The sequence below is a fragment of the Labeo rohita genome, chromosome 7, assembly GCF_022985175.1.
Source record: "Labeo rohita strain BAU-BD-2019 chromosome 7, IGBB_LRoh.1.0, whole genome shotgun sequence".
In the NCBI taxonomy this organism is placed as follows: domain Eukaryota; kingdom Metazoa; phylum Chordata; class Actinopteri; order Cypriniformes; family Cyprinidae; genus Labeo; species Labeo rohita.
In genome coordinates this window covers 40,954,526-40,966,864 of record NC_066875.1, presented here as the reverse complement: position 1 = coordinate 40,966,864, position 12,339 = coordinate 40,954,526, and positions in this window count along the sequence as shown.

Below are 12,339 nucleotides of genomic sequence, written 5' to 3'. Positions count from 1 at the left end.
AATTGCGAGGAAAAAAAAGGCAGGATTGCACGATACAAACTCACATTTGCAAGAAAAAAGTCAGAATTGCGAGTTTCTATCTTGAAATTCTGACTATTTCTTGCAATTGTGAATTTATATCAATTCTGAGGAAAAAAGTCAATATCTCACAGTTCTGACTTTATAACTCACAATTGTTTATATGACAGAATTCCGAGAAAAAAAGTCAGAATTATGAGTTTGTACAATGCAATTCTATTAGAATTGTGTCCATTTATGTAGTAAGGTTTCATAAAATAAAACATAGCTATTAATAAGATATTAATAAAAAATATTATTTTTCCAGCAAAACAATGTAGTTCCTCAGAAATGGTTGTGGTTGCGACAAAGTGGTTGCCAAGCAACACACAGACGTAAACAAAGATGTACGTTTAGTTACAGGTGTGAGTCTTGAAATGTCCCATTCACACAGCAGCTTACAGAAGCCTCTCAAATACTGTCTGTATGTCAAGCCCGTATTCCTTACTAATAACCCAACAGTGACCAAAGTAATATCAAAGATGGCGACATCCATAGAACTGAAAGTTTTATCACTTTCTGACACAACAAGAGTCCAGTCGAGCTGCAAGTTTGTTTATCAAACCTTCATTAACCAACCCTGGTGAAAAAACAGCATATGCTGGTAGGTAGTTTTGATGCTGGTTTAAGTTCGTCCTTTGCTGGTTTATGCTGGTCCTTGACCAGCAACATGACCAGCATAAACCAGCAAAGGACCAGCTTAAACCAGCATCAAAACATACCTACCAGCTAATGCTGTTTTTTTCAACAGGGCACAGCAGCTTTTATATTTGAGTGAAGAGTGGAGAATTTGAGTCGCGCACAGAACACAAAACCGATGGGAACAGCTCCGGTACAGATATAAAACTTTCAGATGACGCACAGCTCATTTTACCGTCACTGTAAGTTACAGAAACACACACATGAAAGCACGCAACACACAGCAGACGTGCATTTGTGTGGCAGGGCGCTCTCTCGCACTGAATGAAGTGATGGACAACTAGGGCTGCTTTTACGCCAGTGAATTTTCGTTTTAAAACGGCATTTTAAAATGAAAATGATCCTCGTCTACACTGGAGTTTTCACTGTGTTTCAGAAACTTCATCTACACTGCACATCCAAAAACGCATGTCACATGACCATTCATGCAGGTACAACCACAGATATGTATACATCCCCTATTATTTAGATGGCGGACACGTCTACGTGCTTGAAGCGGTCGAATCGTTTTCAAAAGTCTCAGTTTTCGAGGGTTAATCATGTATTCATTCAAACTTTTGCCTTATACAGTAAATACTGTGGTCAAACATGTATGAGAAATGAATTCATGCCCCCATTTTTGTCCATCATCCAAAGAAACCAAGTGGCCTCATTTTTTCCCCTTGCAGCTCAACATCATCCTCTATCCGAATAAGATTTGGCATCTCTATCATCCGTTTTGAAAAGAAACCATCGTGAGACTGAACATCACAGTCGGTTGACTCCTAGGCAAACATCTCGGGCCTAATGACTTGCCCATCTTCTCCACCTCTCCAATTAGGTTCAGTCATGGGGGTGAGAGAATCTTCTAATGCCTGCTAATCTCTAACACACACACGCAGCCCTCGCTCTCACTAACACGGGCCGGAGATAATCATCGAACCACCCAGGCAGCAAGAGTGAGAGTGTGAAGGAATGAAACGATCCCAATCCCTACAAACCTTCGGTGATGGGTTCCTCATCAACCAATAAATGGAGAATATGCAAATGCTGATTTGGTAGGAGGAGTACTGTAGGGTTTATAGGGATTAGCGCTTGTTCAGCTCGGCTCCCTGCAGTGCTATCACACTAATACAGGTGTTGGCAAATTGTTGTTAGCCTCCAGCTAATTTGGTTCCTTTCACTCTGGCATTGTGCTAGCAGCCTGGCCATTTGTAGTTGTGTTTGCTCTTTGGCAGGGAGAAATCTTAGTGCTGTGGTGGGTCTGATATGATCCTCCGCTTGGTTCAGACTCCACACTCTCGGCTACTTTGGATCATCTTAATGAGGCTCTTAAAGCCAAAGTCTTGCTGAGAGGCCAATGCAAGATGCTGATTGCACCTTTTGTTAAATAAAATCTCATTTCTTAAATGCTCATGAGGTTTGTTTAGCATGAATTTTGGCAGAATATTTGACACAAGTGCTAGGAATAGTGCTTACGTTTTGTAGGTAAAACTGAGAAACCATTATCGCTTAAATCAGTCATGACTTATGTGGGAAAGAGTGTAGAGGTTAGCGACTTAGCATGTTTCCAGACGAGAGGTTGAGTTGAGCACAAAGCTGCACCTCAGACAACATCGGCAGTTCAAAGAAGTCATTAGGGTAGTCCAGACGTGCGACAAAAGGGAGATTTGAAGTCTGCAAACAGGACTGATGGAGAAAACCTAAACCAAACATAGATATCCGTTAAGAAGCTTTCTCTTATCATAGTATTTCGTAGAAAACAAAAGGCTCTGTGCTTACTTTTTTACTTGGGAAAATCTAGGAATCTCCCAAGCCCTAAAAAGAATTAAACATCATTCAACAAATTTAGCACTTCTCTGCTATCTATCTATCTACCTATCTATCATCTATCTATCTATCTATCTATGTATCTATCGTTCTATCGTTCTATCGTTCTATCATTCTATCTTTCGTTCTATCTATCGTTCTGTCTATGTATGCATGTATGTATGTATCTATCTATCTATCTGTCGTTCTATCGTTCTATCATTCTATCATTCTATCATTCTATCTATCTATCCTTCTATCTGTCGTTCTATCTGTCTGTCAATGTGTCATTCTATCTGTCGTTCTATCTATCTATCTATCTATCTATCTATCTATCTATCTATCTATCATTTTATCTATCTGTCTATCTGTCTATCTATTTATCTATCTATCTATCTATCGTTCTATCGTTCTATCGTTCTATCATTCTGTCATTCTGTCTATCGTTCTATCTATCTATCATTCTGTCATTCTATCTATCTATCTATCTATCTATCTATCTATCTATCTATCGTTCTGTCGTTCTATCGTTCTATCATTCTGTCATTCTGTCATTCTATCTGTCGTTCTATCTATCATTCTATCTATCTATCTACCTATCGATCTATCATCTATCTATCTATCTATGTATCTATCGTTCTATTGTTCTATCATTCTATCTTTCATTCTATCTATCGTTCTATCTGTCTATGTATGCATGTATCTATCTATCTATCTATCTATCTATCTATCTGTCTGTTGTTCTATCGTTCTATCATTCTATCATTCTATCTATCTATCCTTCTATCTGTCGTTCTATCTGTCTGTCAATGTGTCATTCTATCTATCTATCTGTCTATCTATCTATCTATCTATCTATCTATCTATCTATCTATCTATCGTTCTATCATTCTATCTATCTGTCTATCTATCTATCTATCTATCTATCTATCTATCTATCTATCTATCTATCTATCTATCTATCATTCTGTCATTCTATCTATCTATCTATCTATCTGTCTGTCATTCTATCGTTCTATCATTCTATCATTCTATCTATCTATCCTTCTATCTGTCGTTCTATCTGTCTGTCAATGTGTCATTCTATCTGTCTATCTATCTATCTATCTATCTATCTATCTATCTATCTATCTATCTATCTATCATTTTATCTATCTATCTATCTATCTATCTATCGTTCTATCGTTCTATCTTTCGTTCTATCTATCGTTCTATCTGTCTATGTATGCATGTATGTATGTATCTATCTATCTATCTATCTGTCTGTCGTTCTATCGTTCTATCGTTCTGTCATTCTATCATTCTATCTATCTATCCTTCTATCTGTCGTTCTATCTGTCTGTCAATGTGTCATTCTATCTGTCGTTCTATCTATCTATCTATCTATCTATCTATCTATCTATCTATCTATCTATCATTTTATCTATCTGTCTATCTATCTATCTATCTATCTATCTATCTATCTATCTATCTATCTATCTATCTATCTATCTATCGTTCTATCATTCTGTCATTCTATCTATCTATCTATCTATCTATCTATCTATCTATCTATCTATCTATCTATCTATCTGTCTGTCGTTCTATCGTTCTATCGTTCTATCATTCTATCATTCTATCTATCTATCCTTCTATCTGTCGTTCTATCTGTCTGTCAATGTGTCATTCTATCTGTCGTTCTATCTATCTATCTATCTATCGTTCTATCTATCATTCTATCGTTCTGTCATTCTATCTATCGTTCTATCTATCGTTCTATCTATCTATCTACCTATCGATCTATCATCTATCATCTATCATCTATCTATGTATCTATCGTTCTATCGTTCTATCGTTCTATCATTCTATCTTTCGTTCTATCTATCGTTCTATCTGTCTATGTATGCATGCATGTATGTATCTATCTATCTATCTATCTATCTATCTATCTGTCTGTCGTTCTATCGTTCTATCGTTCTATCATTCTATCATTCTATCATTCTATCTATCTATCCTTCTACCTGTCGTTCTATCTGTCTGTCAATGTGTCATTCTATCTGTCGTTCTATCTATCTATCTATCTATCTATCTATCTATCTATCTATCTATCTATCTATCATTCTATCGTTCTGTCATTCTATCTATCGTTCTATCTATCTATCTGTCTATCTATCTATCTATCTATCTATCTATCTATCTATCTATCTATCTATCTATCTATCTATCATTCTGTCATTCTATCTATCTATCTATCTATCTATCTGTCTATCGTTCTATCGTTCTATCTATCTATCCTTCTATCTGTCGTTCTATCTATCTGTCAATGTGTCATTCTATCTGTCGTTCTATCTATCTATCTATCTATCTATCTATCTATCTATCTATCTTTCTATCTATCTATCTATCTATCTATCTATCTATCTATCTATCTATCTATCTATCTATCTATCGTTCTATCGTTCTGTCATTCTATCTATCGTTCTATCTATCTATCTGTCTATCTATCTATCTATCTATCTATCTATCTATCTTCTATCTATCTATCTATCTATCTATTCTATCTATCTATCTATCTATCTATCTATTTATCTATCATTTTATCTATCTATCTATCTATCTATCTATCTGTCGTTCTATCGTTCTGTCATTCTGTCTATCGTTCTATCTATCTACCTATCTATCTATCATCTATCATCTATCTATCTATCTATGTATCTATCGTTCTATCGTTCTATCATTCTATCTTTCGTTCTGTCTATCGTTCTATCTGTCTATGTATGCATTGTATGCATGTATGTATCTATCTATCTATCTATCTATCTATCTATCTATCTATCTATCTATCTATCTGTCTGTCTGTCGTTCTATCGTTCTATCATTCTATCATTCTATCCTTCTATCTGTCGTTCTATCTATCTATGTATCTATCTATCTATCTATCTATCTATCTATCTATCTATCTATCTATCGTTCTATCGTTCTATCTGTCGTTCTATCTATCTATCTATCTATCTATATATCTATCTATCTATCATTCTGTCAATCTATCTATCTATCTATCTATCTATCTATCTATCTATCTATCTATCTATCTATCATTCATTTTATCTATCTATCTATCTATCTATCTATCTATCTATCTATCTATCTATCTATCGTTCTGTCGTTCTATCGTTCTGTCATTCTGTCATTCTATCTATCTATCTGTCTATCTATCTATCCTTCTATCTGTCGTTCTATCTGTAGTTCTATGTATCTATCTGTCTATCTGTCTATTTGACTTATGTAAATACATGTGATTCATATGAATTTGCAATCAGTTCGTTATTGTAAAACTGCAATTGCTATGTATTTTTAAGTGAAGTTTTCAGATTTCCATTGAAGAAAATGTTTTAATTTGTAAAGTTCATGTTAAAATCATCTATTTACTGGTTTCAAAGAACCTACACTCTTAGAAAAAAGGTACAAAAGCTGTCACTGGTGCGGTACCTTTTAAAAAATGTATTAATATGTGCCATTAAAACATTGATATGTACATATTTTCAGGTGCCAATATGTACCTTTAAGGTGCAGTATACACATTTAAGGGGGAGGTAAGGTACAAAAGTGTACCGTCCTAGTCATAGCTTTTATACCTTAGAGCATAGGGGCTTCATTTTTCCTCTAGTAACAAAACCAAAGATCAGATCTGTTGTAACATGAATAACTTTTCTTCAAAGAATCATAGGCAGTTCTTGCTATAATGCTGCAAATATCAGTGAAAGAACTGTTATTTTTAATGCATCTTAGATGATGAGTGTTTAACAAAGGCTTATTTTAGACACTGAGCTTTCATTCCCTCATTACTGATTCAGATTATGTCAATGGGATATCAAATATTCTATGTGATGCATTTGCATGTTATGCATATGTATTACTTTCTGTCTAAATTTAGTGGAATTACGGTTTGGTTTTGCATGTTTTCTTCAAATTCACAGCCTGACAGCCTATCTTTTTCCACTCATGATATATGGACATGATTTATTTTTGTGCTATTTTATTTGTGTTTTATTATTTACATTCTATTATATTTCACTAAATGTGACCCTGGACCACAAAACCTTAAGTAGCATGGGTATATTTGTAGCAATAGATAGAAATACATTGTATGGGTCAAAATAATCGATTTCTCTTTTATGCCAAAAATCATTAGGATACTTAGTAAAGATCATGTTCCATGAAGATATTTTCTAAATTTGCTATTGTGAGTGTATCAAAACTTAATTTTTGATTAGAATTGATAAGAACTTCATTTGGATAAATTTAAAGGTGATTTTCGTAATATTTTTTTTTTTTTTGCACCCTCAGATTCCAGATTTTCAAATAGTTGTATCTCAGACGAATATACATAAATGGAAATCTCACTTCTCAATTCCCAAAAATTGACCCTTGTGACTGGTTTTGTGGTCCAGGGTCACATATTTGTACTTATAGCATTTAGTTAATTTATGTATTTATCAGGTATATAAATATTATAAATATAGTAATTTATTTATTAAGTAAAATGTATAAATTATAATAAAAATAAGACATCAAATAAATCAAATAAGACATTTTCACTTCTTTTTTTTCATGCAAAATTGTGTTACTGAGAATTTGATAATTATTGTTTGTTTATATATATTTATACTAATTATATTTATATTATATATCTTAGCTATGAATATATTTTTCTCAGTGCACTATAGTGCTAATACACTGTAAAAAATAAAAAACAATTTGTTGAGTCAGCTTAAAATAATTTGTTACCCTGCTGCCTTAAAATTTTAAGTTCAGTCAATAAGTTTAGTCAACTTGAAATGTTAAGATGTACTAAGTAACAACTTAGTATAGATATTTGTGTGCTAAACGTAACAGATGGGTAAGTAACCCAGTTGCCTTAACATTTTAAGTTGATTCATCTCAAATACCTAAGCTGTCACTTAGTATAATTTAACATTTCAAGTTGAATAAACTTTTTTTGAGTTGACTGAACTTAAAATTTTAAGGCAGCCAGCTTAAAAAAATATTTTAAGTTGACTCAACAAATTGTGTTTTTTTTACAGTGTATGTATCATTAAGGTACCTTTAAAGCACCAATATGAACCTTTTAGGGGTAAATAAGGTATAAAAATGTTCCTTTTGAAAAGGTACTGTCCCAGTGAAAAGTTTTGTACCTTTTTTTATTTGATCAAGTCAAGTCAAAAAAAAAATAAAAAATAAAAATAAAAATAAAAAATAAAATAAAAATACAGGTATACAGTACAAAGAGCAAAACAAAAATGCAAAAATCAACATTAATAGGAAAAATAAAAATTTGAACATCAAAGAATTTTTTTAAATACAACTTTCAGAATTCTACAGTTATAAGCCATAGTGAACAAGTATGTTTTCAAATGAAATTTTAAAATGTCATTTGAGGGTGGAAGGGTATTCCACAGTCTTGGGCCAGCAACAGAAAATGCCCAATCCCCTTTATTTATTTATTTATTTTTTATTTTTTTGCTTTCAGTTCCGAGTTTTTGGAATTTAGTCAACAGTTAAGTGATCTTTTGAGATTCGTAATATATTCTGGGGCCATGCCATGGACAGCTTTAAAAACGTACAGCACCATCTTTTTATGATAATAATTTATTATAATAATTTTCTATAATAACCTCATTATAATATTTTTTTCTGAGAGTGTATGGTCATTTTCAATAGACTAACTGTGGAAAATGTGAAAACTTTCTTTCAGACAAACATTTCTCAGCACCTCCCCCATAGCAGAAAATAACTCAATGTAAATTCATTTAATGAAGCCGCCCCTACAAGAAAACTTGGCAAGCCCTGCGCTGTAATACACTTCACCCTCTCCTCCCATTGTAAGCTAACGTATCTGTGCTTAACACAGCATGCCGGACAGATGTGCTAATGCATTTCCAAGTATTAGCTGAACCTGCTGTGGCCTGGCAGGGGCCTCATCTACGCTCCCATCTCCCTCTGTGTCAGGCTGCTCTAATCTGTTTGCTCATTTAATTACGCTATTGTTTTGGATGAGTTGGCAGGAAGCCTGGTCAAAGCAGGTCTGAGACCAGCTTAGCTGATGGCATTTGGGCCACAAAGCCGAGCTGAGCTGCATTGATACTAAGCCTGGATCGGCCACTCTGCCAGCACAGACTCAGTCCTATAGACCAAGGTACCTGTTTAACGAGTAATCATGAAGTTGTTTAGTTATGCAATTAACACAAAAACTGTGCAAATATTACATATTAATACTACTTTCTAACAGTGTTGAAATTTATTTCCAAATATGATGTCCACAATAAAAATGGCTGAATAAGAAATTGATTATATATATGTATACAATTTATGTAATAATAATACTTATATGTAACTTTATGTTATAATAATATAATAATAATATAATAATATTATATTTTTATACTAATTATCAAAAAAAATATATATATATATGTATATATACACTCATTTTTTGTAATATTACAAGCAAAGTAATTTATGTATTTATTTATTTATTCATTCATTCTAGTTATATAATTTATAATAATAATATAATTATTATTATACAATAATATAATTATTTATAAATGATTAAATTATATGTATTGAAATATATAAATATTAAAAATGTTAATTCGTATTTTTATTTTTATTTTTTTATTTGTGTGTATATATATGTGTGTGTGTGTAATTTGTATATTAAATTATATTATAATTATTTTTTAATTACAAGCATTGTTACAATTTTTAAAATAGTCTAGAAATATATTAATTTATAAATTTTATATATATATATATATGGTATGTAAATATATTCTTTTTTTAAATTAGGTCATATTTAAATAATATATTAGAAGTAAATATACACTAGTTTATTGTAATATGTTATAAGCAAAGACATATATTTATGTATTTATTTATTCTTCTTGTAATATAATTTATAATAATATATTATAATAATATATATAATAATTCATTCTTTCATTTATATATTTTATATTTGTATATATACTGTAATATATTAAATAATATATGATTATTTTTCATTTAAATAACATCAATTAAACATTGTGCCCAAATAATAATACAATTAAGAAATACAAAGCACTCTTCACTACCTATTCTATTCTGATTGTTCTTCCTCAGCATGTCAAAATATAATGTAAAATACAGTATTATGCATTAAATATTATGCATTAAAATAAAAAAATAAATAAATTGACAAATGTATCAAAATCCCTGGTCTGAAATGAGTGTGCATTTCATGGGACGCCGTTAAAATTATCTGACATGCAAATGAAAAATATAACAAGGCAAAGAGTCAAGTCTAATGATGTCACTCCTGTTCAGCTCTGGGATTGTGAAGCCTGTGATTCCTGCACCTCTGGGACCACTGAAGAATTAAGCCCACATTATTGGACAGTCTTTTTTTGACAGTAACTGACAGTTGCTTTTGACTGTAAAGGGTATTGAGCTCTAATTAAGCTAATCCTCACCCGGGGATCAGCTGGGATCGGCCTGCAATCCGCAGTCCCTCTGTGGCAGCTCCCCGGTTCTGTTCTTGAAACCTCCCCGTCCCCGCGCAACCACTTGCCACTTGATTCGTCCTGACGTCCCGAGCCGCCCGCCTCCTCTTTGGCCCCTTGCAAGCTGCGGATCCTGCAAAGGTGCTACAATGAGGAGCAGATTGTGCTGTCAGGCTCCATTAATGGCCATCATTAGCATCACACTCAAGAGTCAGTGGCTCTGCTGGCTAAGCCCTCTGTGTCAGTGGGCAGGTTTCAATTGGCCAGGATATGGGACATATTGCGCTGCAGTGGGGCATTAGGCCTACCGGTTCTGTGGATTCTGGATTAGACATCCATTTTTTAACTTAAAGATCTTGGTTAAAACAACCTCATTTGGAGGCTTTTAATTTTTTGTGTGTGAAAATGCTACATTGGATATTGTATTTCAAATCTAATTTCAACCTAGAAGTAAAATTCTAGTTTTAAATTGTCAACAACAAAACATTTGATATCAATATGCTTACTTTTCCATTTATTTATTTATTTAGTCATTCATTCATTTGTTTTTGTTTAACAGTCTTATTTATTTAGTCATTCATTCATTCATTTTTGATTAAGTCTTCTTTATGTATTTATTTATTCTGTTGAAATTTAAATACATTTTAGTTTATAGTCTTTTTTTATTAATTTAATTTAAAATTAAATTCAACATTTTTAAATTAAAAATGTAAGTAAATTAAAATTTTAAATTAAATTCTAGTTTTAAATTGTCAACAACAAAACATTAAAATCAATTAGCTTACTTTTCCATTTATTCATTCATTCATTCATTCATTCATTTATTTATTTATTTATTTATTTATTTGTTTGTTTTTGTATAACAGTCTTATTTTTACTCATTTTTACTCATTCATTCATTCATTCATTCATTTTTAATTGTTGGTTTGTTTAAGTCTTATTTATTTATCTAGTTTTTAAAAAAATAAAATTAAAGTTTAAACTTAATTCTAATTTTTCAAATTTAAAAATTAATTTAAATTTTAGTTTTAAATTGTCAACAACAAAACATTAAAATCAATAAGCTTGCTTTTCCATTTATTTATTTATTTAGTAATTCATTCATTCATTCATTTTGATTGTTTAAGTCTTATTTATTCATTTATTTATTCTGTTGTGATTTAAATAAATTTTAGTTTACAGTCTAGTGTTTAACAAATGTAAAAAATAAAATAAAATTTGAACATTTAAATTCTAGTTTTAAATTGAAATTACAATAAATAAGCTTACTTTTCCATTTATTTATTTATTTATTCATTCATTTGTTTGTTTTTCGTTTAACAGTCTTAGTTATTTACTTATTCATTCATTCGTTAATTTTTATTTGGTTTAATTCCATTTTGTTGGTTTAAGTCTTTATTTATTTATTTATTTATTTTGTTGTGATTTAAATACATTTTAGTTTAAAGTCTAGTTTAAAAAAAGTTTAATTTGAAATTTTATTCTAATTTTTTAAATTAATTTAAATTCTAGTTTTAAATTGTCAACAACAAAACATGTATTTATTTATTTATGTTTGATTGTTTTTTTAAGTCTTATTCATTCTTTATTCATTAGTTTATTTATTCATTAATCGTTCATTCGTTTGTTTGCTTTTTGTTTAACAGTCTTATTTCTTTCTTTCTTTGACTTAATTGCTTACTTGCTTACTACTACTGGCTACTGTCACTACTGGCTTTATATAACCACCTGTAAAGAAAGTGTCAGTCAAAAGATATGAAATGGTTTAATACACTTGCATATGCTTGACTAGCTAGTGTTTACCTGTAGCTTTCTTTTTCTTAAAATGACTGATTGAGAAGTGTACTTAAAGATGTGGTTTTGCTGAGTTAGAATTACAAGTCCAAATGTATGACTTCAAGAATTCAAGTCCACATATCAAGCTGTTTTGACATTTAACAGTATGGCTTTAAAAAGTGTTTTTAATGACACTGTGAATGACAACCCTCCCCTGAACCTCAGCATGGCCTCAATCGCATTTCCTACATACGTTCATCCGATCGAAGTCGAGCCACAATGACTCAACATGTGTGTATGACAGCGGCCTACACAAAGCCATCTCTCCTCCGCAGGCTGCCACAAACCCCCACTAAGACGGGACAATAGGAAGCCATTTTGATTCCACTCAGTGGTAATTAACAGACTATACTCCGCCGGCATCTCCAGAGCTCACCGCGGTCGCCCTGTTACCGACAGGACAGCAAGATCGAAGGCTTTTGTCTTAAGCTGC